The 27282-nt window shown below is 39.8% G+C and overlaps 1 protein-coding gene and 1 pseudogene across 6 annotated transcripts in view; both read left to right on the forward strand.

The window, feature by feature from the left end:
- Positions 1-27282, forward strand: part of WDPCP (WD repeat containing planar cell polarity effector) — a 515554-nt gene that overhangs the window by 54421 nt on the left and 433851 nt on the right. The window lies entirely within an intron of this gene.
- On the forward strand, positions 14758-20496 carry LOC129462003 (uncharacterized; annotated as a pseudogene).

The following is a 27282-nucleotide window of genomic DNA, read 5'->3' on the forward strand; positions in this document are numbered from 1 at the left end:
CTTGGCCTCCCAAAGTGCTGGGATTACAGGCATGAGCTGAATTTTTTTTTAACCATCATTTGTGGAACAGATATTATTCAGTGAAGTCAGTTTAGTTTAACTACATGTTACAGAAGCATTGGCAATGCAAAATAATTTCTGTCTGCTTTCACCTTGTAATATCTGTACAATTTTTACTTCAAATGAAAAAGGGGCTTTAGCTATCAAAAGCCAGATTATGATGAGATAATGCAGTTTTTCACATAAATGTAAATTATGGGTTAACTGTCTTAGTAGAAAATATAAATTTTAAAAAACTAATCTAATTGCATATTGGCGAAAGTTTCAGTTTTCATCAAATACTATTTTTGATAAAATATGTTTAAATATTTTAGCAACAAACATTTAAACAATATTCTTTAATGGTATGTTAAAGGTCTAGGAGACTTAGGTTCAAGAATTGCAAAGGAGAAAATTGAGAAAAGTCTGAGAAATAGACACCAGCTGTGAATTTTAATGACTGGCATTATATTGTTTTGAAAATATTTTCACTAACCACAGTTATTTTGCAAGTCACCTTACATAATTTTTCAGAAGAGAATAAAAGTGACTGATTTCTATTGATAGGATACTGACTCTCAGAGCTATTATGTAATGAAATTCTATCAGACTAGTTTTATCTTTTCTGCTACTTTATTACTCTGAAAACTATAAATCCTTATAACTGCTGAGTTCTTGTCAGTTTGAAAATACATGTCAAAATATATATGCTTTAAAAATATTTTCCTTGAATGATGCATGAATGAGTGTTTTTAAAGGAGGTGTTGACACTAGTGATTTTGATGGTTGATATTAAGCTATAAAGAAAATATACAGAATGATGCAATATATTTAAAGCAGATTTATGTTAGTATATGCTAAAATTGTTAGGATATGGAAATCATCTTTATAGCTGGGCAAGCTTGCTTGTATGAATTTCTCTCCCACAGAATGTGCAAAACAATTTGTCAAAGGCAATTTTTTTATTATAAAGTGATGGCTTCAAATATTTTAAAATTATGAAAGCTCTAAACTCAGGTAGATTTCAGCATTCTAATTCTGTGGGATATTCACATTTCTCAGTGTTTCTTCTTTTTCTACACTAGCATATTAACTCATGTATAGTAAGTCAATTTTTATTTTAATGTCTTATTTTGGGTTCTGTACATCTAATTTTGTAATTTTACATGTTATTTTTAGTAATATTGCTAATTTATAAATACTTGATTACAGCTGAGGGATTATCTTTTATTTGTTTAAAGGCAGGGGCCTGAATTGTGTTACTCTTGAGATCCCTTTCTCAACATTATGAGTATACTTTTCTATTGTACATAATGTTCTTTAAAGTTTAAGATTTATTTTGACCTATCTGAAATTTAAAAAACCCCCAAAACCTTGTTTTTTAGCGCATATTATATGATGATTACAAATTTATCAGATTCAGATTTTGCCATGCGGGACTTATGTTCTTGTTCGGCAGAGACGGCATTGGTTTATTCATTCATTGATTAATTTATCTGACAGCAAATATTTATAGAATATTTACTGTGTTTGAGAACCTGGGTATAAAATAGTAAGTTACCCGTTATGGCTCAAGTTGCTTACAGTTTTGTGGAGGAGACAAACAAGTAAATACGTAGTTAAAATCTAAGTGTGTAAGATGATGTTATGATTGAGGAAAGCACAACCCGTCTAACTGAATCCTAGTGGGGCCTGATGTTGGGGAAAGCTCCCTGGAGAAAGTTTTGGCTAACCTGAGGCCTAGCATGTATAAGCATTAGTCAGGTGAAGGGTTGGAAGAGAGAGGAAAGCAGGGATAGGTAAGTGCATTTCAGATGAAATGATATGTAAAAAGGCAAAGAGTCTAGGGAACATGGTATGACTCATAGGACCCTAAGACTTAAGTGTTCTGAGGTGAGGCCAGAGCTGTGAGTAAGGATCATTTCATGCATGGTCTTGTGTATCATCAGAATTTCATCCTTGGTGCAATGAGTAGTCATTAAGGCTTTTCAGAGAAGTGACATAATTGTTTTTTGGAAAAATTGCCCTGGCAACAGTGTGGAGAATGGATTGGAAAGAGTCAAATTAGAGGCAGGGATACAAACTTTCTGAGGAATTACTTGAGAGGCATTATCAGCATAAACTATGATGGTAGCAGTAGGGATGGAGAAAACTAGATGTATTTGTGAAATATTTAACTAGTAACAGCAACAGAGTTGATTTACTAGATATGGAGGTTTGTGGAAGAAACAGTAGTAAAGGTGGCACAGATTTTTGTTAAAGATAACTAGGTGGTTGGTGCTTCCATTCAATGGGGTTGGAACCAAGGAAGGAGTCTGAAAGCAAAAAATATGAATTCAGCTTTAGAAATGGTGAGCTGGGCTCCACGGCTCAGGCTCCTAATTCCAGTACTATGGGAGGCTGAGACGGGCGGATCACTTGAGGCCCAGAGTTTGAGGCCAGCCTGGCCAACATGGCGAAACCCCGTCTCTTAAAAATACAAAAAATTGGCTGGGTATGGTGGTGCATGCCTGTAGTCCCAGCTACTTGGGAGGCTGAGGCACAAGAATCATTTGAACTTGGGAGGCAAAGGTTGCAGTGAGCCAAGATCGCGCCACTGCACTCTAGCCTGGGTAACAAGAGATTCCATCAAAAAAAAAAAAAAGCCACGAAGAATTTGAGATTTTTACCATTTTTTTTGGTTGTTTGTTTTTATCTTTCTATTTATTTGTCTTCCACCTATCCGTTAATCTATCTTACGTTCTGATGCACTTCAAAGTATATTACAGATAATTTTTTTTATACTTGGTTTTCTGTCCTTGCGATAGTTTGCTCAGAATGACGGTTTCCAGCTTCATCCATGTCCCTACAAAGGACATGAACTCATCCTTTTTTATGGCTGCATAGTATTCCATGGTGTATATGTGCCACATTTTCTTAATCCAGTCTATCATTGATGGACATTTGGGTTGGTTCCAAGTCTTTGCTATTGTGAATAGTGCCACAGTAAACATACGTGTGCATGTGTCTTTATAGCAGCATGATTCATAATCCTTTCGGTATATACCCAGTAATGGGATGGCTGGGTCAAATGGTATTTCTAGTTCTAGATCGTTGAGGAATCGCCACACTGTCTTCCACAATAGTTGAACTAGTTTACATTCCCACCAACAGTGCAAAAGCGTTCTTATTTCTCCACATCCTTTCCAAGACCTGTTGTTTCCTGACTTTTTAATGATCGCCATTCTAACTGGTGTGAGATGGTATCTCATTGTGGTTTTGATTTGCATCTCTCTGATGGCCAGCAATGATAAGCATTTTTTCATGTGTCTGTTGGCTGCATAGATGTCTTCTTTTGAGAAGTGTCCGTTAATATCCTTCACCCACTTTTTGATGGTATTGTTTGACTTTTTCTTGTAAATTTGTTTAAATTCCTTGTAGATTCCAGATATTAGCCTTTTGTCAGACGGGTAGACTGCAAAAATTTTCTCCCATTCTGTAGATTGCCCGTTCACTCTGCTGGTAGTTTCTTTTGCTGTGCAGAAGCTCTTTAGTTTAATTAGATCCCATGTGTCAATTTTAGCTTTTGTTGTCATTGCTTTTGGTGTTTTAGATATGAAGTCCTTGCCCATGCCTATGTCCTGAATGGTATTGCCTAGGTTTTCTTCTAGGGTTTTTATGGTTTTAGGTCTAACATTTAAGTCTTTAATCCATCTTGAATTAATTTTTGTATAAGGTATAAGGAAGGGATCCAGTTTCAGCTTTCTACATATGGCTAGCCAGTTTTCCCAGCACCATTTATCATAATAGGGAATCCTTTCTCCATTTCTTGTTTTTGTCAGGTTTGTCAAAGATCAGATGGTTGTAGATGTGTGTGGCATTATTTCTGAGGGCTCTTTTCTGTTCCATTGATCTATATCTCTGTTTTGGTACCAGTACCATGCCATTTTGGTTACTGTAGCCTTGTATATTGTTTGAAGTCAGGTAGCGTGATGCCTCCAGCTTTATTCTTTTGACTTAGGATTTTCTTGGCAATGCGGGGTCTTTTCTGGTTCCATATGAAGTTTAAAGTAGTTTTTCCATTCTGTGAAGAAAGTCATTGGTAGCTTGATGGGGATGGCATTGAATCTATAAATTACCTTGGGCAGTGTGGCCATTTTTCACAATATTGATTCTTCCTATCCATGAGCATGGAATGCTTTTCCATTTGTTTGTGTCCTCTTTTATTTCGTTGAGCAGTGGTTTGTAGTTCTCCTTGAAGAGGTCCTTCACATCCCTTGTAAGTTGGATTCCTAGGTATTTTATTCTCTTTGAAGCAGTTGTGAATGGGAGTTCACTCATGATTTGGCTCTCTGTTTGTCTATTATTTTGGTGTATAGGAATGCTTGTGATTTTTGCGCATTGATTTTGTATCCTGAGACTTTGTTGATGTTGCATATCAGCTTAAGGAGATTTTGGGCTGAGACGATGGGGTTTTCTCAATATACGATCATGTCATCTGCAAACAGTAACAATTTGAGTTCCTCTTTTCCTAATTGAATACCCTTTATTTCTTTCTCTTGCCTGATTGCCCTGGCCAGAACTTCCAACACTATGTTGAATAGGAGTGGTGAGAGAGGGCATCCCTGTCTTGTGTGAGCTTTCAGAGGGAATGCTTCCAGTTTTTGCTCATTCAGTATGATATTGGCTGTGGGTTTGTTGTAAATAGCTTTTATTATTTTGAGATATGTCCCATCAATACCTAGTTTATTCAGAGTTTTAGCATGAAGCGTTGTTGAATTTTGTCAAAGGCCTTTTCTGCATCTATTGAGATAATCATGTGGTTTTTGTCTTTGGTTTTGTTTATATGATGGATTATGTTTATTGATTTGCATATGCTGAACCAGCCTTGCATCCCAGGGATGAAGCTGACTTGATTGTCATGGATAAGCTTTTTGATGTGCTGCTGGATTCGGTTTGCCAGTATTTTATTGAGGATTTTTGCAATGATGTTCATCAGGGATATTGGTCTAAAATTCTCTTTTTTTGTTGTGTCTCTGCCAGGCTTTGGTATCAGGTTGATGCTGGCCTCATAAAATGAGTTAGGGAGGAATCCCTCTTTTTCTATTGATTGGAATAGTTACAGAAGGAGTGGTACCAGCTCCTCTTTGTACCTCTGGTAGAATTTGGCTTTGAATCTGTCTGGTCCTGGAGTTTTTTTGTTGGTAGGCTATTAATTATTGCTTAAATTTCAGAGCCTGTTATTGGTCAAGTCAGAGATTCAACTTCTTCCTGGCTTAGCCTTGGGAGGGTGTATGTGTCCAGAAATTTATCCACTTCTTCTAGGTTTTCTAGTTTATTTGTGTAGAGGTGTTTATAGTATTCTCTGATGGTAGTTTGTATCTCTGTGGGATTGGTGGTGAGATCCCTGTTACCATTTTTTTTTGCATCTATTTAATTCTCTTGTCTTTTCTTCTTTATTAGTCTTGCTAGCAGTCTATCAATTTTGTTGATCTTTTCAAAAAAACCAGCTCCTGGATTCACTGATTTTTTGAAGGGTTTTTTTTGTGTCTCTATCTCCTTCAGTTCTGCTCTGATCTTAGTTATTTCTTGCCTTCTGCTAGCTTTTGAATGCATTTGCTCTTGCTTCTCTAGTTCTTTTAATTGTGATGTTAGGGTGTCGATTTTAGATCTCTGCTGCTTTCTCTTGTGGGCATTTAGTGCTATAAATTTCCCTCTACACACTGCTTTAAATGTGTCCCAGAGATTCTGGTATGTTGTGTCTTTGTTCTCATTGGTTTCAAACAACATCTTTATTTCTGCCTCCATTTCGTTATGTACCCAGTAGTTATTCAGGAGCAGGTTGTTCAGTCTCCATGTAGTTGAGCAGTTTTGAGTGAGTTTCTTAATCCTGAGTTCTAATTGGATTGCACTGTGGTCCGAGAGACTGTTATAAATTTCTGTTCTTTTACATTTGCTGAGGAGTGCTTTCCTTCCAACTATATGGTCAATTGTGGAATAAGTGTGATGTGATGCTGAGAAGAATGTATATTCTGTTGATCTGGGGTGGAGAGTTCTGTAGATGTCTATTAGGTTCGCTTGGTGCGGAGCTGTGTTCAGGTCCTGGATATCCTTGTTAACTTTCTGTCTCATAGATCTGTCTAATGTTAATGGTGGGGTGTTCAAGTCTCCCATTATTATTGTGTGGGAGTCTAAGTTCTTTGTAAGTCTGTAAGGACTTGCTTTATGAATCTGGGTGCTCCTGTACTGGGTGCATATATATTTAGGATAGTTAGCTCTTCTTGTTGAATTCATCCCTTTACCATTATGTAATGGCCTTGTTTGCCTCTTTTGATCTTTGTTGGTTTAAAGTCTGTTTTATCAGAGACTAGGATTGCAACCCCTGCCTTTTTTTGTTTTCCATTTGCTTGGTAGATCTTCCTCCATCCCTTTATTTTGAGCCTGTGTGTCTCTGCACGTGAGATGGGTCTCCTGAATACAGCACACTGATGGGTCTTAACTTTTTATCCAGTTTGCCAGTCTGTGTCTTTTAATTGGAGCATTTAGCCCATTTACATTTAAGGTTAATATTGTTATGTGTTAATTTGATCCTGTCATTATGTTATTAGTGGTTATTTTGCTCATTAGTTGATGCAGTTTCTTCCTAGTCTTGATGGTCTTTACAATTTGGCATGTTTTTGCAGTGGCTGGTACCATTTGTTCCTTTCCATGTTTAGTGCTTCCTACAGGAGATCTTGTAAGACAGGCCTGGTGGTGACAGAATCTCTCAGCATTTGCTTGTCTGTAAAGGCTTTTATTTCTCCTTCACTTATGAAGCTTAGTTTGGCCGGATGTGAAATTCTGGGTTGAAAATTCTTTTCTTTGAGAATGTTGAATATTGGCCCCCACTCTCTTCTGGCTTGTAGAGTTTCTTCTGAGAGATCAGCTGTTAGTCTGATGGGCTTCCCTTTGTGGGTAACCCAACCTTTCTCTGTGGCTGCCCTTAACATATTCCTTCATTTCAACCTTGGTGAATCTAACAATTATGTGTCTTGGGGTTGCTCTTCTCGAGGAGTATCTTTGTGGCATTCTCTGTGTTTCCTGAATTTGAATGTTGTCCTGCCTCACTAGGTTGGGGAAATTCTCCTGGATAATATCCTGAAGAGTGTTTTCCAACTTGGTTCCATCTCCTCATGACTTTCAGGTACACTAATCAGATGTAGATTTGGTCTTTTCACATATTACCATATTTCTTGGAGGCTTTGTTCATTTCTTTTCACTCTTTTTTCTCTCAACTTCTCTTCTCACTTCATTTCATTCATTTGATCTTCAGTCCTTGATCCCCTTTATTCCACTTGATCGAATCGGCTACTGAAGCTTGTGCATGAGTCACGTAGTTCTCGTGCCATGGTTTTCAGCTCCGTCAGGTCATTTAAGGTCTTCTCTATGCTGGTTATTCTAGTTAGCCATTCGTCTAATTTTTTTTCAAGGTTTTTAGCTTCCTTATGATAGGTTCGAACATCCTCCTTTAGCTCGGAGAAGTTCATTATTACCGATCTTCTGAAGCCTACTTCTGTCAATTCGTCAAAGTCATTATCTGTCCAGCTTTGTTCTGTTGCTGGCGAGGAGCTGCGATCCTTTGGAGGAGAAGAGATGGTCTGATTTTTAGAATTTTCAGCTTTTCTGCTCTGGTTTCTCCCCATCTTTGTGGTTTTATCTACCTTTGGTCTTTGATAATGGTGACCTACAGATGGGGTTTTGGTGTGGATGTCCTTTTTGTTGATGTTATTCTTTTCTGTTTGCTAGTTTTCCTTCTAACCGGTAGGACCCTCAGCTGCAGGTCTGTTGGAATTTGCTGGAGGTCCACTCCAGACCCTGTTTACCTGGGTATCACCAGTGGAGGCTGCAGAACAGCAAATATTGCAGAATAGTAAACGTTGCTGCCTGATCCTTCCTCTGGAAGCTTCATCTTAGAGGGGCACCCAGCTGTATGAGGTGTCAGTCGGCCCTACTGGGAGGTGTCTCACAGGCTACTCAGGGGTCAGGGACCCATTTGAGGAGGCAGTCTGTCTGTTCTCAGATCTCAAACTCCATGCTGGGAGAACCACTGCTCTCTTCAAATCGTCAGACAGGGATGCTTAAGCCTGCAGAAGTTTCTGCTGCCTTTTGTTCAGCTATTCCCTGCCCCCAGAGATGGAGTCTACAGAGGCAGACAGGCCTCCTTGAGGTGTGGTGTGCTCCACCCAGTTCAAGCTTCCCGGCTGCTTTGTTTACCTAGTCAAGCCTCTGCAATGGCAGATGCCCCTCCCCCAGTCTCGTTGCTGCATTGCAGTTCGGTCTTGGACTGCTGTGCTAGCAGTGAGCAAGGCTCCGTGGGCGACCTGGTGAGCCAGGTGCGGGATATAATCTCCTGGTGTGCGGTTTGCCGAGACCATTGGAAAAGCGCAATATTAGGGCCGGAGTGTCCCAATTTCCCGTGTACCGTCTGTCACTGCTTTGTTTGGCTAGGAAAGGGAATTCCCCAACCCCTTGCACTTCCTGGATGAGGCAATGCCCTGCCTTGCTTTGGCTCACACTCCATGGGCTACACCCACTGTCCGATAAGTCCCAGTGAGATGAATGCAGTAACTCAGTTGGAAATATAGAAATCACCCGTCTTCTGTATCGCTCACGCTGGGAGCTGTATCCTGGAGCTGTTCCTATTTGGTCGTCTTGGAACCGGAACTGACCATGTTTTCAAACTAATAAGTTGGCCTGCCAGTTGCATGGATCCTGTTAGAAAATATGACCTTGGGTCGGAGATGACAGAGATGAAGGACAGTTTATTACTCATGGTAACAGAGTAGCTGAGGTATCAACATTTTTGCATTGGCTCTCTGAACCTTAATTACCTTAGAGTGACATGAAAAGGGCCAGATAACACATGTACATACAGTGGGTTGCATTATAGGAAAGGAACTCCAAGCTTAAGAAACCCAAGTCTTTTATACTGTACATAAAGCATGCCTGCCCTGAAATAAAGATGTTCTTTGAAACCAATGAGAACAAAGACACAACATACCAGAATCTCTGGTACACATTTAAAGCAGTGTATAGCAGGAAATTTATAGCACTAAATGCCCACAAGAGAAAGCAGGAAAGATCTAAAATTGACACTCTAACATCACAATGAAAAGAACTAGAGAAGCAAGAGCAAACACATTCACAAGCTAGCGGAAGGCAAGAAGTAACTAAGATCAGAGCAGAACTGAAGGAGATAGCGACACAAAAAACCCTTCAAAAAAATCAGTGAATCCAGGAGCTGGTTTTTTGAAAAGATCAACAAAATAGATAGACTGCTAGCAAGACTACTAAAGAAGAAAAGAGAGAAGAATCAAATAGATGCAATAAAAAATGATAAAGGGCATATCACCACTGATCCCACGGGGATACAAACTACCATCAGAGAATACTATAAACACCTCTACACAAATAAACTAGAAAATCTAGAAGAAATGGATAAATTTCTGGACACATACACCCTCCCAAGACTAAACCAGGAAGAAGATGAATCCCTGAATAGACCAATAACAGGGTCTGAAATTGAGGCAATAATTAATAGCCTACCAACCACAAAAATGTCCAGGACCAGATGGATTCACAGCCGAATTCTACCAGAGATACAAGGAGGAGCTGGTACCATTCCTTCTGAAACTATTCCAATCAATCCCTAACTCATTTTTTGAGGCCAGCATCATCCGGATACCAAAACCTGGCAGAGACACAACAAAAAAAGAGAATTTTAGACCAATATCCCTGATGAACATCAACCAAAAAATCCTCAATAAAACACTGGCAAACCAAATCCAGCAGCACGTCAAAAAGCTTGTCCACCATGATCAAGTTGGTTTCATCCCTGGGATGCAAAGCTGGTTCAACATATGCAAATCAATAACTGTAATCCATCGTATAAACAGAACCAAAGACAAAAACTACATGATTAGCTCAATAGATGCAGAAAAGGCCTTTGACAAAATTCAACAGCGCTTCATGCTAAAAACTCTCAATAAATTAGGTATTGATGGGACGTATCTCAAAGTAATAAAAGCTATTTACAACAAACCCACAGCCAGTATCATACTGAATGGGCAAAAACTGGAAGCATTCCTTTTGAAAACTGGCACAAAACAGGGATGCCCTCTCTCACCACTCCTATTCAACATAGTGTTGGAAGTTCTGGCCAGGGCAATCAGGCAGGAGAAGGAAATAAAGGGTATTCAATTAGGAAAAGAGAAAGTCAAGTTGTTCCTGTTTGCAGATGACGTGATGGTATATTTAGAAAACCCCATTGTCTCAGCCCAAAATCTCCTTAAGCTGATAAGCAACTTCAGCAAAGTCTCAGGATACAAAATCAATGTACAAAAATCACAGTCATTCTTATACATCAATAAGAGACAAACAGAGAGCCAAATCATGAGTGAACTCCCATTCACAGTTGCTTCAAAGAGAATAAAATACCTAGGAATCCAACTTACAAGGGATGTGAAGGACCTCTTCAAGGAGAACTACAAACCACTGCTCAACGAAATAAAAGAGGACACAAACAAATAGAAGAACATTCCATGTTCATGGATAGGAAGAATCAATATCATGAAAATGGCCATACTGCCCAAGGTAATTTATAGATTCAGTGCCATCCCCATCAAGCTACCAATGACTTTCTTCACAGAATTGGAAAAACTAAAGTTCATATGGAACCAAAAAATACCCCGCATTGCTGCGTCAATCCTAAGTCAAAAGAACAAAGCTGGAGGCATCACGCTACCTGACTTCAAACTATACTACAAGTCTACAGTAACCAAAATAGCATGGTACTGGTACCAAAACAGAGATAGAGACCAATGGAATAGAACAGAGCCCTCAGAAATAATACCACACATCTACAACTATCTGATCTTTGACAAACCTGACAAAAACAAGCAATGGGGAAAGGATTCCCTATTATAATAAATGGTGCTGGGAAAACTGGCTAGCCATATGTAGAAAGCTGAAACTGGATCCCTTCCTTACACCTTATACAAAAATTAATTGAAGATGGATTAAAGACTTAAATGTTAGACCTAAAACCATAAAAACCCTAGAAGAAAACGTAGGCAATACCATTCAGGACATAGGCATGGGCAAGGACTTCATATCTAAAACACCAAAAGCAATGACAACAAAAGCTAAAATTGACACATGGGATCTAATTAAACTAAAGAGCTTCTGCACAGCAAAAGAAACTACCAGCAGAGTGAACGGGCAATCTACAGAATGGGAGAAAATTTTTGCAGTCTACCCATCTGACAAAGGGCTAATATCTGGAATCTACAAGGAATTTAAACAAATTTACAAGAAAAAGTCAAACAATACCATCAAAAAGTGGGCGAAGGATATTAACGGACACTTCTCAAAAGAAGACATCTATGCAGCCAACAGACACATGAAAAAATGCTTATCATTGCTGGCCATCAGAGAGATGCAAATCAAAACCACAATGAGATACCATCTCACACCAGTTAGAATGGCGATCATTAAAAAGTCAGGAAACAACAGGTCTTGGAAAGGATGTGGAGAAATAAGAACGCTTTTGCACTGTTGGTGGGAATGTAAACTAGTTCAACCATTGTGGAAGACAGTGTGGCGATTCCTCAACGATCTAGAACTAGAAATACCATTTGACCCAGCCATCCCATTACTGGGTATATACCGAAAGGATTATGAATCATGCTGCTATAAAGACACATGCACACGTATGTTTACTGTGGCACTATTCACAATAGCAAAGACTTGGAACCAACCCAAATGTCCATCAATGATAGACTGGATTAAGAAAATGTGGCACATATACACCATGGAATACTATGCAGCCATAAAAAAGGATGAGTTCATGTCCTTTGTAGGGATATGGATGAAGCTGGAAACCGTCATTCTGTGCAAACTATCGCGAGGACAGAAAACCAAACACCGCATGTTCTCACTCATAGGTGGGAATTGAACAATGAGAACACTTGGACACTGGAAGGGGAACATCACACACTGGGGCCTGTCATGGGTTGGGGGTAGAGGGGAGGGATAACATTAGGAGATATACCTAATGTAAATGATGAGTTAATGGATGTAGCACACCAACATGGCACAGGTATACATATGTAACCTGCACATTGTGCACATGTACCGTAGAACTTAAAGAAAAAACAAAAAGCATGCCTGCCCTTTGCTCTGTTAGATAAACTAGCTTGATTTTCTAAGACTGCTTGCTATTTTTGAAAAAATAGTCAGAACAAAGCAGTGCCTTGCTTGCATAAATGTGAGAGACTTCTAGAGAATTATTGTACAGCACCTCAAAACATAATTTTTATCCTTATTTCACTCATATTCTAAAAAATAAAAAGTGATTTCTTTTCATGGCTGACACTCCAAGTTTATGAGGAACCTTGTTTCATTGGCTGTGTGTTCTCTTCCCTAATCTCCATTCATCGAATATTTATTGAATACTATGATACATTGGGGAATATTATAGAGCAAATTTATGTGGCTTTCATTCTAGTTCATGCACTCAGATGAGTAAGCAAAGAAATAATCAAGGTAATCCTGTACTAGGATAAGCTCAATAAAGTTAAAACCAAAAACTGGGTTTGAAGTATAGGGGTTATTGGAGAAGACTTTTAGGAAGAAACAACATTTGCAAGGAGATCTGAATCATGAGAAGCAGCCAGCCATGTAAAAACCACAGGGAAGAGATTTCCACATAAAAGAACATCAAATACAAAGGCTCTGAAGCAGGAATCAGCTTGATATTTTTTGAGGAATAGAAAGCACCGGTTTCTGGAGGATAGTCAGCTATGGAGGAAAATGGTAAAAGGTGAATTTGGAAAGGTAGGTCATGGCAAGAGGTTTGAGTTTTATTCTGATATCTTTAACCTTTGTTACTCCCCTGTATCTTTCCTCTTAATTTACAAATATTTTAGGCCTTTTCCCTTTAAAAAATTCGTTTTCAAACAGTTGCCACTGATTCTCCTTTTCACCCCAAATATTTTAAAATAGAGGAGAATGAAAAGATAAACATGATAGTGTTGAACAACACGAAATAGTGCCATCAAAAATTGTGAGGAATTCCTGAGAGACAGAAGCAGAAGGCTGGAAAACAAGTACTCAAAATGACACACAAGAAAAAACAACTGTACGTGAAAGTAGAGCCTCAAAAACTTCAAGACTTGGTTATAGGGCTCTGTGCCTTAAATAGAAGGGCTGATATGTCTTTTTTCCCAATTCCTCCCCTGTTCTCAAGATATGCGTGTGCATGGGAGAGCACATGTATGTGTGTGTACACACACACACACACAGAGTAGCAACAGCAAGCAACAGAAGTATTTGCCCTTTCCTGAAATTCAAAAGCCATACATATATAATGTAAGCCACTTATCTGGGAAAGGCTTCTGGTGTGGTTGTTGCAGCCTGAGGAAAGAGCACAACCTGAAGTGACTTGGGACTTACCTATGTTACAGACACAGATGGGAGGAAAAAATGAAAAGGAAAGGCAGCCTTGCCCAGGAGGAAATTACATTAAAGTACTCCAGTGTAGTTTACCAATGTAAAGCTCTTCTTTTTTGCAGCTAGGGTGCCCTCAACTTGCCTCCCTCGGTCCACACATCTTAATGTGGCCACGGCCACTAACATAATGGCAGTCAGCCCTTCTCTCTAGGAAAGAGACCAGATGGAGGAAACAGAGCCCTGTGTACTCATCAACTTAGACCTTCATTTATAAATATGAATGATAGCCCAGGATCATCAGACATTTAAGAAAACCAATAGCCAGAAAAAGAAGAGCCAAGATGAGCAGACAATGGATTTGGATGAAACTTGGAATTTAAAGAATAGAAGAGTACATAAAATGTATTTTAATCAATGATTCCAGAAGTTAATAAAATAAGAACAGATCACTATCCAAAAGAAGCAATGAGAGAAACAGACTTTTTTTTTAAATTTTTTTTATTTTTAGTTTTTATTTTTTTAAATTTTATTTTAGGTTCAGGAGTACATGTGCAGGTTTGTTACACAGGTAAATTGCATGTCACAGGGGTTTGGTATACAGATTATTTTGTCACCCAGGAAATAAGTATAGTACCCAACAGGTAGTTTTTCTGTCCTCACCCTCCTTCCACCCTCCACCCTCAGGTAGGCCTTGGGTCTGTTGTTCCCTTCTTTGTGTCCATGTGTACTCAGTGTTTAGCTCCCACTTATAAGCAAGAATATGTAGTATTTGGTTTTCTGTCCCTGTGTTAGTTTGCTTAGGATAATGACCTCCAGCTCCATCCATGTTGCTGCAAAGGACATGACCTTATTCTTTTTTTTGGGCTGAGTAGTATTACTTTGTGTATCTATACCACATTTTCTTTATCCAGTCTACCATTGATGAACTTTTAGGTTGATTCTCTGTCTTTACTATTGTGAATAATGCTGTGATGAACATAAGCATGCATGTGTCTTTGTGGTAGAAACTTATATTCCTTTAGGTATATACCAAATTGTGGGATTGCTAGGTTGAATGGTAATTCTGTTTTAAGTTCTTTGAGAAATCATTATCTCCCATTGTGAAGGTTGCCCATTTACTCTGTTGATAGTTTATGTTGCTGTGAAGAAGTTCTTTAGTTTAATTAGATTCCATTTGTTAATTTTTGCTTTTATTGCATTGCTTTTGCCATCTTCATCATGAAATCTTTGCGAAGTCCTATGTCTAGAATGGTATTTCCTAGGTTATCTTCCATGGTTTTCATAGTTTTAGGTTTCACATTTAAATCTGTAATCCATCTTGAGTTGATTTTTGTATGTGGTGAAAGGAAGGGGCCAAGTTTCAATCTTCTGCATATGGCTAGCCAGTTATCCCAACACCATTTATTCAATAGGGAGTCCTTTCCCCATTGCTTGTTTTTGTTGACCTTGTCGAAGATCAGAGAGTTGTGGTTGTATGGCTTTATTTCTGGGTTCTCTGTTCTGTTCCATTGGTCTTTGTCTGTTTTTGTACTAGTACCATGCTGTTTTGGTTACTGTAGCCTTGTATTATAGTTGGAGGTCAGGTAGTGTGATGCTTCTGGCTTTGTTCTTTTTGCTTAGGATTGCTTTGGCTATTCTTTTTTGGTTCCATGTGAATTTTAGAATAGCTTTTCCCAGTTCTGTAAAAAATTGTCATTGGTAGTTTGATAGGAATAGCACTGAATCTGTACATTGCTTATGGGCAGTATGGCCATTTTAACAATATTTCCTATCCATGAGCATGGACTATTTTTTCATTTGTTTGTGTCATCTCTGATTTCTTTGAGAAGTGTTTTGCAGTTCTCATTGTGGAGGTGTTCCACTTCTCTGGTCAGCTTTATTCCTAGGTATTTTATTCTTTTTGTGGCTATTGTGAATGGGATTGCATTTTTGATTTGGCTCTCAGGTTGGATGTTGTTGGTGTGTAGGAATGCTACTGATTTTTGTACGTCGCTTTTTATTTTTTTGAGACGGAGTTTCACTCTTGTTGCCCAGACTGGAGTGCAATGGTGCGATCTTGGCTCACCACAACCTCCACCTCCTGGGTTCAAGCAATTCTCCTGCCTCAGCCTCCCGAGTAGCTGGGATTACAGGCATGTGCCACCGTGCCCAGGAAATTTTGTAATTTTAGTAGAGATGGCGTTTCGCCACATTGGCCAAACTGGTCTCAAACTCCTGACCTCAGGTGATCCGCCCGCCTCGGCCTCTCAAAGTGCTGGGATTACAGGTGTGAGCCACGGTGCCCAGCCTGTTCATTGCCTTTGTATCCTGAAACTTGCCCAAGTTGTTTATCAGATCAAAGAGCTTTTGGGCAGGGACCATGGAGTTTTCTAGGTATAGAATCATATCATCTGCCAACAGGAATATTTTGAATTCCTCTCTTCCTATTTGGATGCATTTTATTTCTTTCTCTTGTCTGATTGCTCTAGCTATGACTTCCCTTACTATGTTTAATAGGAGTTGTGACGGATGACATCCTTGTCTCCTGGTTTTCAAGGAGAATGCTTCCAGCTTTTGCCCATTCAGTATGATGCTGGCTGTGGGTTTGTCATAAATGGCCCTTATTATTGTGAGGTACGTTCTTTTGATGCCTAGTTTGTTGAGGGTTTTTAAAATGAAGGTATGTTGACTTTTATGGAAAGCCTTTTCTGCATTTATTGAGATGATCATGTGGTTTTCATTGTTAGCTGTTTATGTGATGAATCACGTTTAGTAAATTTACATATGTTGAACCAATCTTGCATTCTAGGGATAATGCCTACTTGATTGTGGTGGATTAGCTTTATGATGTGCTGCTGGATTTTGTGTGCTAGTATTTTGTTGAGGATTTTTGTGTCTATGTTCATCAAGGATATTGGCCTGAAGTTTTCTTTGTGTGTGTCTCTGTCAGGTGTTGGTATCAGGATGATGCTGGCCTCATAGAATGAGTTAAAGAAGAATCCCTTCTCAGTTTTTGGAGAAATCTCAGTAGGAATGGTACTAGCCCTTCTTTGTACATGTAGTAGAATTTAGCAGTGAATCTGTCTGGTCTAGGGTCTTTTCTGGTGGGTAGGTTTTTTATTACTGATTTAATTTTGGAACTACTTATTGGTCTTTCCAGGGATTTAGTTTCTTCCTGGTTCAGCCTTGGGAGGTTGTGTATTATCAAGAATTTACTCATTTCTGGTAGATTTCCTAGCTGTGTTCATAGAGGTGTTCATAATAGTCTCTGAGGGTTTTTGGTATTTCTCTGGGGCAAGTGGTAAATCCTCTTTGTCATTCGTGATTGTGTTTATTTAGATCTTCTCTCTTTTTCTTTATTAGTCTAGCTAGTGGTCTATCTTATTAATTCTTTCAAGGAACCAGCTCCTGGATTCATTGATCTTTTGTATGTTTGTGTGTGTGTGTGTGTCTGTCTGTCTTGATTTCCTTTAGTTCAGCTCTGATTTTGGTTATTTCTTGTCTTCCGCTAGCTTTGGGGTTTGTTTGCTCGTTTCTCTAGTTCCTCTAGGTGTGATGTTAGGTTGTTAATTTGAGATCTTTTTAACTTTTTGATGTGGGTGTTTAGTCTTATAAACTTCCCATTTAGCATGTTTTCACTCATAAGTGGAAGCTGAACAATGAGAACACACAGCGAGGGGAACATCACACACCGAGGCCTGCCGGGGGGTGGGGGGCTAGAGGAGGGATAGCATTAGAAGAAATACCTAATGTAGATGACAGGCTGATGGGTGCAGCAAACCACCATGGCACGTGTATGCCTGTGTAACAAGCGTGCACACTCTGTACATGTATCCCAAAACTTAAAGTATTAAAAAAACCAAAAAAAAAAATTGCTTTGGCTGTGTCCCAGAGATTTTGGTATGTTGTATCTTTGTTCTCATTAGTTTCAAAGACCCCCTGATTTCTGCCTTAATTTCACTGTTTACCAATAAGTCATTCAGGAACAGGTTGTTTAATTTCCATGCAATTGTATGGTTTTGAGTGATTTTCTTAGCAATAATTTCTATTTTTATTGCACTGTGGCCCGAGAGTGTGGTTGCTGTAATTTTGGTGTTTTTTAATTTGCTGAGGGTTGTTTTATGCCCGATTGGGTGGTCAATTTTAGAGTATGTGCTATGTCCAGATGAGAGGAATGTATATTCATTCTTTTGGTTTTGGGTGGCGAGTTCTGTAGATGTCTATTAGGTCCCTTTGGTCCAGTGTTGAGTTCAGGTCCCAAGTATCTTTGTTAGTTTTCTGCCTTGATGATCTGTCTAATACTGTCAATGGGGTGTTGAAGTCTCCCAGTATTATTGTGTGTTTATCTAAGTCTCTTTGTAGATTTCTAAGAACTTTACTTTATGAATCTGGGTGCTCCTGTATGGGGTGTGTATTGAGCCTTTTACCATTATGTAATGCCCTTCTTTGTCTTTTTTGATTTTTGTTGATTTAAAGTTTGTTTTGTCTGAAATTAGAATAGCAACCCCCTGCTTTCTTCTGTTTTCCATTTGCTTGGCAGATTCTTCTCCATCCCTTTACTTTTGAGCCTATGGGTCTCATGGCATGTGAGACGAGTTTCTTGAAGACAGCATATCATTGGGTTTTGCTTCTTATCCAAGCTGCCACTCTGTGCCTTTTAATTAGGGCATTTAGCATGTTTACATTAAAGGTTGGTATAGATATGTGTGGATTTGATTCTGTCATGTTGTTAGCTGGTTATTATGCAGATTTGTTTGCGTGGTTACCTTATAGTATCACTGGTCTATGTGCTTAAACGTGGTTTTGTAGTGGCTGGTGACAGTCTTTCCTTTCCATATATAACACTCCCTTTAGGACCACTTGTAAGGCAGGTCTGGGGATAACAAATTCCAAATTCCCTTAGAGTTTGCTTGTCTGAAGAGGATCTTATTTGTCCTTTGAGTATGAAACTTAGTTTGGCTGGATATAAAATTCTTGGTTGAAAAATCTTTTTTTTTTTTTTTTTTGAAATAGGGTCTCACTCCATTGCCCAGGCTGATGTGCAGTGGCACAATCATGGCTCACTGCAGCCTTGACCTCCCCAGGCTCATGTGATCCTCCCACCTCAGCCTTCCGAGTAGCTGGGACCACAGGTGCATCCCACCATACCTGGCAAATTTTTAATTTTTATTTTTGTAGAGATGGGATTTTGCCATGTCGCCCAGGCTGGTCTCAAACTCCTGGGCTAAACTGATCCATCCATCTTGGCCTCCCAGAGTGCTGGGATTACAGGTGTGAGCCATCACACTTGGATGAAAATTCTTTTTTTAAAAAGTGCTTAATGTAGGCATCCAATTTCTTCTGGCTTGTAGGGCCTTTGCTGACAGATCTGCAGTAAGCCTGAATGGGATCCCTTTCTAGGTGACCTGCTCTTTCTCTCTAGCTGCCTTTAACATTTTTTCTTTCATTTTGACCTTGGAGAATCTGATGACTATTTGTCTTTGGGATGATCTTCTTTGGTAGTATTCTGCAGGAGTTCTGTGCATTTTCTGAATTTGAATGTTGGCCTCTCTAGTAAGGTTGGGGAAATTTTCATGGATGATATCTTGAAATGTGTTTTCCAAGTTGCTGGGTTTCTCTTCCTCCCTTTCAGAGATGCCAGTGAGTTGTAGATTTGGTCTCTTTATATAATCCCATATTTCTTGGAGGTTTTGTTCATTCTTTTTTATTGCTTTTTTCTTTATTTTTGTCTGACTGAGTTATTTTGAAGAACCAGTCTTCAAGCTCTGAGATTCTTTCCTCAGCTTGGTTGATTCTTCTGTTAATATTTGTGATTTAATTATGAAACTCCTGTAGTGTGTTTTTCAGCTCTGTCAGATCAGTTTGGTCTTTCTTACAACGGCCATTTCACCCATCAGCTCCTATATTGTTTTATTATAATCTTAATATTCCTTGGATTGGGTTTTGACTTTCTCCTGAATGTTGATGATCTTTATTTCTATCCATATTCTGAATTCTGTATCTGTCATTTTAGCTAGTTCAGCTTGGTTAAGAACCATTGCTGGGGAACTAGTACGGTGATTTGGAGGTAAGAAGCCAATGTTTTTTTGAGTTGCCAGAGTTTTTGTGCTGATTCTTTCTCATCTCTGTGGGCTGATGTTCCTTCAATCTTTGAAGTTGCTGACTTTTGATTTTTTTTTCTTTTATCCTCCTTGATGCCCTTGGGGGTTTGTCTTGTGGTGTAAGGTGGGTTCAGTTGACTTCTGGATAATTTTAGGGGCCCAAGGCTCAGCTCCTGATTCCTGGGGTGCATGCTCTGACTCTAGGGAGGTGGTATCAGGCCCCCAGATTTGTTCTCTCACCTGCCGAGGTTAGGAAGCTTCTGTGCTGGAGGGGCTGAGGTGTTCCAGACTATTGGTCACTAATGGTGGTGCTAGCCAAGCTCTTTGGGCAGTGGCAGTGGGATCCATGCCTCTTTGCATTTGCCAGCCACATGGCAGAGTGCACTCTCATAGTCTGTGGCAGGGCACTGGCAGGTGCAGGAGTGCCAGCCTCTCTGTGGGCATTTGCAACAGTGGTGGTATTGGCATGGGGGTGACCTGGGGCACTGGCAGGTGTGGAGTTGGCATTCTCCATGCCCATGTTCCTGCGGGTGGCAGTGGCTCTGCAGGGCAGAGGGCAGGGCTACTGGTCTCTGTGCGTAGGTTTACAGTAATGGTCGGTATGGGGCGGGGCGCTAGTGAAAAGAGGCTGGTGATCTCTTTGTGCATGAACGTGCTGGTGACAATGATGGTGCAGTTTGGGGGCTGGGGCAACTGGTCTCCTTGTGTGCCTTCAGGTTGGCAGTAGCAGCATGGAGGGGGGGTGGCAGGATGTGCACATGCTGACAGCAGTGGCACAGTGGGTGCATGTGTACCATGCACTGGCAGTGAATGGGAGGTGAGGTTTGCCCAGGTGCACATGTACCAGCAAAGTGATATGGGGGTGGCCATGGGTGAAGGGGAGTCTGTGGGTGGGAGGTGGGCATGAGCAGGTTGGTGTGCATTTGTGGGGGCCGTTCTGCTGGAGTGCTCTAATGGTCAGATCCAGTTTGCCCCTGCAAGAGCTATGATGTGACCCCATGTGGTACCCTAGTTGGGTATCCAAGGCTGCACTGTAAGCAGGCATGGTCAGGCTGGGGCCCCAGGAGAGGCCAGGTGAAGGGGGCTGCTCAGGTTGGACTGGCCCTGTCTCATGGGCAAGATTGTCCTGCACTGTTCAGGTCTGACAGTTCCCCTAAGGCTAAAGTCTCCTAGGGGTGCCTGGTGAGCTTTGGGGGTATGGGCATCCATGGCCATGCTCCACTACAGATGCTCCCACACCAAACCCTCTGGGATCCCCACTGGCTTTAGTTCTGCCCCTACCACTCCTCTATGCAGCTCTCCCTGCCAGCTCAAGTGTCTGTGGGGGTTATGGGGCCTCCTGCTACCAGAATTCCAGAGGTTCCTGGTGAAAGCAGATGGCCACTCACCTGCTCAACTCACCCTGTCTCTAGGAGTCACTGGGGACCAGAACAGGTCCTGGTGTTGGTAGCCATGTGCTGTGTTCCCAGCTTCCTTCCCCTTCTGATCAGGATTTGTGTGTTCCCTCTGTCCACTCCCAGTGCCATCCCTTCATCCACCCAATGCCTTCCCTCTGAAGATCACAAAGAGGTCTTTGAAATTAAAAATATAATTTTTAAAAATATGAAACTAGGCCAGGCGTGGTGGCTCATACTCATAATCCCAGCACTTTGGGAGGCCGAGGCAGGTGGATCACTTGAGGTCAGGGGTTTGAGACCAGCCTGGCCAATGTGGTGAAACCCCATCTCTACTAAAAGTACAAAATTAGCTGGGTGTGGTGGCACATGCCTGTAGTCCCAGCTACTCGGGAGGCTGAGACAGGAGAATCGCTTGAACTTGGGAGGCAGAGGTTATAGCGAGCTGAGATCACACCACTGCACTCCAGTCTGGGCAAGACAGAGAGAGACTCATCTCAAAAAAACAAAAAAACAAAAAACAAAAACAAAAAAAGAAAGAAACTAAAAATAATGCTGTATGTGTGTGTGTATGTACATAGAGAGCAAAACAATGTAACAGATCTAACTACAGATTGAAATAGTAATATGACATGTAAAACAAAGAAACATTTACAGATTTAAAGCTAAAAGACAAAATGTGACAGGGAAGTTGAGACATAGAAGGGCCATCCTGTAAATGCAACAAAACTAGAAATTAAGAAATAAAGGATGGCTCCCTGCATCTAACCTAAGGTCTTAGGGAACTATTCGTATTAGTGGTTGGAATGGGGCCCTGGACCTTGCTTCAACCAGTCTCTACTTGTACAAGTTTTATATATTGGAGTCTTATATAATGTTTTATTATAAGAAAAAGTGTTCTGCCAGAAAAAATGTTTGAAAACTATTCATCTGTGGGATACATTTAGACTTATTGCATTTTATCCTAGGTTCTTTATAATTTCACCCCAATTTGTCTTTTTTGGGGTAATAAAGGGAGAATATGTACAAGTGACAGGCAGAGGAAATCTCACGTGGGTATATAAGCCAGTATAAGGACTTCGAAACATAGGCAATGAAAGTCTTTTGAAGGGCCTTAGACAAATGATCTAATTCATATATTTAAAATATACTTTTTATTAAATATTATACATAATATATGAACATATAAAATAGTGTTATATTTTTATAGGAAATGGGTTATAGGGACTCAAAAGTCAAAATGGGAGTCTAGTCAGAAAGCTATTGAAGTGCTCTAGGCAAGATAAGATGAGGGCATAAACTACAGTGGTAATAGTAGAGACGAAGAAATAGAAAGATTAGGATGTAGTTTAGAAGAAGACGAGCCAAGAAGGGAAAAGAGGACCTGAAGTGGTGACGGATAGTGAGATAGACTTCAAAGGGTAGGTTTTTATTTTTCTTTTTTTGTCTTTCACTTCTTTCTCCCACCTTCTTCCCTACCTCCCTGTTTCTCTCCCTGTCCTCATCCCCCTATATAAAAGAGTGAGTAATTTTATGTAGCCGTCGTGTTGCTGGGAAAGGAAAAAGAGTTTGTGTTAAGAGTGGGAAGGTTGCTCACATTTCAGATGCATTACTCATATTTTAGAAAAGAATATCAGAACTTAAAAAAAAAACCATTATCCTCACAGTTTCTGTGCATCAGATATTTGAGAATGGACCAGATAGGCCATTGTGGCTCAAGATTTCCTATGAGGTGGCAGTCATCTGAATGCTGGCCTGGAGCTGGTGGATTTCCATCCAAGGTGGCTCATTCACATGGCTGACAATGATGTGCTGGTCGTTGGCAAGAGTCCAGCATCCCCTCCTCTTCACATGGGCTTCCCCACAGGCTATTTGAGTGTCTTCACAACACAGTGGCTGGCTACCCCTCTCACTCTGGTCAGAGGAGACAGGTGTCAGTGAATGAAGGCTCTGAGCCTCACAGAGGGCTGTAGCAGCCCCATCATGAGGCAAAGCAGTCAGAACTTTAAAAATAAAAGTAGGTAGAAGAAATAAGACTAGTGTTTAAATCAGTAGAGTGACTAAACAATAATCTATTGTGTATTTCAAAATAGCTAGTAGAGAATAATTTGAATGTTCTCAGCATAAAGAAAAGATAAATTTTGAGGGTGATGGGTATCCCATTTACCCTGATTTGATTATTACACATTTATGAATGTATTGAAATATCACATGTACCCCAAAATATGTCTATTATGTATCAAAAAATTGTTCTAAATACCTTACAATGAAGGAAGCATGTAGTGACAAAATGATGGGCTTTGGAATTAGACAGATTTGTGTTAAAAATATAGCTACATCACTTTTCCACTTTATAAAGTAGGGAAAATACTACCTTATATGGTGATTAGAAAATCTTTTTTTTTTTTTGAAATGGAGTCTGGCCCTGTCGCACAGGCTGGAGTGCAGTAGCGTGATCTTGGCTCACTGCAACCTCCATATCCTGGGTTCAAGCGATTCTCCTGCCTCAGCCTCCCAAGTAGCTGGGATTACAGGCGTGCACAACCACGCCCAGCTAATTTTTGTATTTTTAGTAGAGACGAGGTTTCACCATGTTGACCAGACTGGTCTCGAACTCCTGGCCTCAAGTGATCTGCCTGCCTCGGCCTCCCAAAGTGCTGGGATTATAGGCGTGAGCCACTGCACCCAGTGGTGATTATAAAATCTAAATGAGAAAATGCACGTAAAGCATTCAACACATAGTAGGCGCTCTATAAATAACTGGGAAGGGAACTTTCTTCTTGATCAAACATAAAATGAGTAACATTAAAAGTTTTGGTGATTTTCCAAATTTGCCAAGATTTAGAAACAAATGCAATCTCTAAAGGCAAATTGCACTTTTCCTAGGACAGTTATTTAAATTGTAAGTGAGGGGTTAATAACACCTCACACAAATGCAGTTTTTAGGAATTGACCATTTCTTTGTAACAGCATTAAACCTTTTATTGAGCATGTTTAATGGAAAGTACGTTTGAGTGTGCCACATATTGGATAACGTGCAAGTCACACTATGAAGTTTATATTTGAGATAACTAAATCATGTTCAGATATCAATTTTGTAAATTAGGCACTTTACGTAAGTCTAAATTGGAATGTTCATCAAAAGAGAATGTATCATTATCAGTGCTTGTGCCAAGTCTACCACACACTCATGTGTATTAAGCTGTACCAGAAGAAATTAATACTCCTCTGATATAGCTTACTGAAAAGCTTTTAATTTATAAATATATTAAAATATTTTACAGTTAAAATATGTATATCATCTAATTTTCATTATAAAAAAACTGACACACAGTATTTATTACCTATTGAAAAAATGGCAAACTGTCCTTTAAATACCTAGGCATCTTCTCGTTGGCTGGAACCGATTGTGATGATTTACAGACACACAGCTGCAGCCTGAATTGGCACCAAAACCAATTACTGATGCTGTGTTATTTGCTGCCCTGACCCTGGCTAATTTTTCTTGAAAGAAGGGTTTAGGAAGAGAGGTTGCAAATACAGGAGTGGCAAGAATAATTGATAGTTCATATCTATTCTGTCTTAAAATATAAACCCTCTTTTTGTCTTGAGAATCCTCTAGCTACCACTCTCTCTCTATCCACATCTGTGGCTTCAGTTGCAGGGTTGGCTCCTAAACCCGTATTTTCATTCCAGATCTAACTCCTGAGCTCTATATCTGTATTTAGGTGTTTAACGTCTATCTAGAGCTATAACTTAGCCTGCCGTTCTATAGAGCATGTAACTCCTACATAATAAATGCTAACTGTGGGCAGCCCAGCAGTTTTGTACCTATTTTTAAATGCCAGGTGACATCATGGAATGTTGCAAAGCCAAAGTGCTGAATTATCCTGGAAAAAATCCTAGTTGCACTTCTAATAGAAAATATTCTTTCATGGAAAGTGCCTGTTGAGGTAATATGATTAGCTGTATCAATGGTGCAACCCACGTAGTTAAACGGACCATCAATTTGAAGGAAGAATAAGGGATGCACACCAAGACATTAAAGGCATTAGCACAGGAGAGGGCACAGCACCTGGGATGAGGCATTTACTCAGTGTTCACTGCTATTCCCATCTTCAAATGTGTTCTGAGTGAACTTGGTAGGAGGTAGGGCACTTAAAAAAATCCATATAGCCCATATATGTAGTATAAAAGGCCAAAGAGTTCTACAAGGCTCATTACTAGCAACAGCATTCATCTTTCCCAGCTCTCTCCCGAGGCAACCAATTTTAATTCTTTCGTTATTTCTTCTGGTATTTGCTTCCATGTTTATAAACAACATGCATGTACTTATTTCATTATTTTTTAAATTTTAATTTTTAATGGAAGAGAACTTAACTCTGGAGGGGTAGCAAGGGGTGATACTTTTCCTCACCCATTATAAGAGTTAACAGCCAACACTCCTTTAACAAAGGACAGGTAAACAAGAGAAAAGCATAGTAAATTTATTTAACCAAAAGTCTTATGTGACACAAGAGCTTTCAGAAATGAAGACCTAAGGATCCAGGGAAAACTGTCTATTTTCATGCTTAGGTTCAATGAAGAATGGACAGTTGTGTAGAAATGTGACTGGACATAGTGAGGAATAATGGTAATAGACTGAGAGGGGAAACCCAGCAAGGCTTGTCCGTTCAGATTTATCTTGGCCTCTCTGTGTAGCATTCCTTCCTTAGAAGTATGGGGCAGGACCCCTGTGGAATGAGGGTCTTCAAGAGAGAAAGGAGAGAGTAACCTTTCCAGTTTTTATGGCTTGCTTTGAGGGAGAGGAGTTCTAGTGTCTATGACACTTGAGGAAGAGGAATTCTGGTTTCTGTGAATCACTTTTGGGGGAAAAAGAGGAGGGAGACAGGAGAGCAGTAGAACATCTGAGATACCTTGCTTCAGAGGCCTTCAAATCACCTTTAAAGTGCTCAGCATGCCAGAGTGCCATACTCTGGGGTCTAGTGATCTGAGCCTGAACAACCCCTGCTTCAGCACTCATCCTCTCCCCAACATAACTTCCTTTCTCCCCTCCAACATGGTTATGCCACCATTTTTGGTTAATCGATATTGTATGTTTACATTTTTCTAACGATGTAAATATTCAAAGCAAAGCCCATATAATCATGTACCATACTATATTTTTTGTACAACTTTTTTCTCTGCAGTAAATAATTGCCTTTACTTTTTAAATATGCTTTTTTAATAGACCTATTATTTCTTAATTCCCAACTTCCCCAGAAGTATAAGTCTTCTTTAAGTAAGTTCAGAAGCCTCCGGCCTCTATTACTCTGTAAATTTTATTTTTCCTTGAAGCTATCCCTCTGAAACTTCTTTGCTCTCCTGCTTAAACCTGAATTTACTGTCTTCCTCATGAGACACAGATATCCTTGTAGGATTTCCTTTCATCATTATTCTGGAAATTCTTTTTTCTTTGTTCTTGTGTTGAATCCCTTATTTCCTGGATTCTTTTTTTTAATTTTTAAAAATTATACTTTAAGTTCTGGGATACATGTGCAGAACGTGCGGTTCATTACATAGGTATACATGTGCCATGGTGGTTTGCTGAACCCATCAACCCGTCATCTACATTAGGTATTTCTCCTAATACTATCCCTTCCCTTGCCCCCCAACTCCCAACAGGCCCCAGTGTGTGACGTTCCCCTCCCTGTGCTCATATGTTCTCATTGTTCAGCTCCTACTTCCGAGTGAGAACATGAGGTGTTTGGTTTTCTTCTGCTGTGTTAGTTTGCTGAGAATGATGGTTTCCAGTTTCATCTATGCCCCTGCAAAGGACATAAACTCATTAGTTTTTTATGGCTGCATAATATTCCATGGTATATATGTGCCACATTTGCTTTATCCAGTCTAACATTGATGGGCATTTGTGTTGGTTCCAAGTCTTTGTTATTGTGAATAGTGCTGCAATAAACATACAAGTGCATATGTCTTTATAGTAGAATGATTTATAATCCTTTGGGTATATATCCAGTAATGGGATTGCTGAATTACATGGTATTTCTAGTTCTAGATCCTTGAGGAATCACCACACTGTCTGACACAGTGACTGAACTAATTTACACTCCCACCAACAGTGTAAAAGCATTCCTGTTTCTCCACATACTCTCCAGTATCTGTTGTTTCCTGACTTTTTAATGATCACTATCCTAACTGGCATAAGATAGTATCTCATTGTGGTTTTGATTTGCATTTGTTTAATAACCAGTGATGATGAGCTTTTTTTCGTATGTTTGTTGGCTGCATAAATGTCTTCTTTT

The sequence above is a fragment of the Symphalangus syndactylus genome, chromosome 14, assembly GCF_028878055.3.
Source record: "Symphalangus syndactylus isolate Jambi chromosome 14, NHGRI_mSymSyn1-v2.1_pri, whole genome shotgun sequence".
In the NCBI taxonomy this organism is placed as follows: Eukaryota; Metazoa; Chordata; class Mammalia; order Primates; family Hylobatidae; genus Symphalangus; species Symphalangus syndactylus.